This window comes from Ochotona curzoniae, unplaced genomic scaffold (genome assembly GCF_017591425.1).
Source record: "Ochotona curzoniae isolate NIBS_2020 unplaced genomic scaffold, NIBS_Ocur_1.0 scaffold_3223, whole genome shotgun sequence".
Classification (NCBI taxonomy): Eukaryota; Metazoa; Chordata; class Mammalia; order Lagomorpha; family Ochotonidae; genus Ochotona; species Ochotona curzoniae.
In genome coordinates this window covers 14984959-14987418 of record NW_024467108.1, presented here as the reverse complement: position 1 = coordinate 14987418, position 2460 = coordinate 14984959, and positions in this window count along the sequence as shown.

The following is a 2460-nucleotide window of genomic DNA, read 5'->3' as shown; positions in this document are numbered from 1 at the left end:
ATTTATATACATATACACACATATATAGATATACATAAATGCAGTTATCAGAGTTATTTGATACATATACATTTTCCACTGTTTAGCATGTGATTAGTCAAACTTCAATTTCACTAACGATACTAGAGATAACATATACTGTATCATCAAAATTCTGTATTTTATCATCTGATCTTACATTATTTCTAATTGCATTGGTTTAAATCTTTAAGAAATTATTAATGTCTTTGGATCAAAATTCAATAGGAGATGTCAGAATAATATAGAGTCTAAAAGTGCAATCCCTTGAGTAAAATTGTTCCAGTTTCTACTACATTTCAGTTTCCTCAACCAGAAAATGGACATAATAATGTCACCTACTGCACACAATTGTTAAGAGTATTAGAGCAGATAATTTGCTTAAAGGCATTCCGAATGTGCCTGGCACACAGTCAGTGTCTAATGTAGGGCAGCCATATCATCATTGACACAAAACACAAGATCCCTTAGGTGGGCCCTTTACTTGACTTTCTAATTTACTACGTGTCAAGAACTCTTGGGCCTGGCGGCGTGGCCTAGTGGCTAATGGCCTCGCCTTGAATGCACCGGGATCCCATATGGTCGCCGGTTCTAATCCCAGAAGCTCCACTTCCTCTCTATCTCTCCTTCTCTCTATATATCTGACTTTGTAATTAAAATACAAGTAAATCTTAAAAAAAAAAGAACTCTCTGGGAGTCTTCTCTCTCTCTATATATATACACATATGTGTGTGTATATAGTTGTGTGTATACATATAGTTTGTATATATATAGTTGTGTGCCAGAGACCAGCTGCAGCTGACTGAGAGCTTGCATGGATCAACGAGATGATAGAAGAGGTAAGACGCAGACCACTATGGCTGGATGCTCATAATGGACAACTCAGAAAAGTTGCCTTCTTTATTTATACATAAATCATCACAAGCTTTTGCACAACGTCCAATTGTTTCATTTTTCATTACATCATGGTTATGAAAATGCAAGAAGCAATCCTAAAATATATTTTTCTATTTCAAAGGAAACATTTTTAACAAACCATTACTCATTCAAACCTGCAATCACCTGGCTGAAGCCAGGAACTCCACGGTTGGCAGCGCATGCAGTTACATAGTGACAAGTAGTTTACTTATACTCAAAATCAATTTTTACTAAACACAAACTAATATTGATTAAAATATTAAGAATACAGAATTAAAAGATCATAAATGAAAGGATTTTATAAAAGCATATAACATAGATTCTTTGCTAAATCTTATAATCAAATCATGCATTAATTACGGTTACCTTCACCTAGTGCTAATTCAATTGTTTTTTATTCTTTTGTTAAAGGGCAGTGAAAGGGATCAAGGCAACTCAGCCAATCTACAAACAGAGGGCCTTTACCAGAAACTTCCTTTTATCTTTATAAACTGTTTTCTTTCCCTAAATATAAGTGCCAGTATAAGATTGAGATTTTAAGCCATTTTGAGGGGGTTGTTTTGTTTCCTTTTAGAAGATGCCCCATATACTTTTGCTTTCTGTGGTAAGAAACTAAAATGCATCATATCATGTGTTGTAACAGTTCGAGGTGCATGGTAAACAAACTCTTTTTACCTCCATGATTACCATCTATTCCAAGATATTATCAAGCCATTTCTTAAGGAAAACATTACTTATACTAGGGCAAACTTCAGGACAAAAGTGGGCACATAACAGGATGTTTGGAAACATAGTGGGCTCAATTGTACTATTGTATACTTTTAACTGTGTGTCATAGCCTTACGTTACTAAAGCTGTTTTTATCATAACATGATTGATCAATTTGAGGTGTCATACCAGTTACAGGAATCACTTCACATTAGCAGAAAAACAGCAACAACAACACCCTCAGAAGAATTCTATGAAACATCAGAGAGGTGATTGAGTTCCATACAATGGGTGAGGCAGCAATGAGGTGACCAGAGACATTCTGCCGGGCCTTGCCACGCAGCCAGAAACTCCTCGCAGCCTTGCTAACTGAGGAGAAGTGCTCATCACAGAGCCATGCTGTCTGACCCAACTGCATGGCTCCCCACAGTTTTGTGTGTGTGTGTGTGTGTGTGTGTGTGTGTGTGTGTGTGTGTGTGTGTGTATAGAATTGTTGGACAGGTATTTGTACCCCTGTTTTAAGACAAAGTAAGAAATCATCATCATTGTCATCATCATCATTATGTTCTTCATCATCATACAATATCGTTCCAAGTAAAGAAATTAGCTGCCACATGGAAGCTCCTGGAAAAAGCTCCTGGCTCCTGCCTTTGAATCAGCTCCATTTGGATAACTTGGAAAGTGAATCAGCAGATGAAAGACCTTTCTCCCTATCTCTCCTTTCTCTGTTGAAAATATATATATATATAGAGAGAAATATAAATAGATATATATCTATATATAAATATGGATATACATAGAGAGAGATAGAGATAT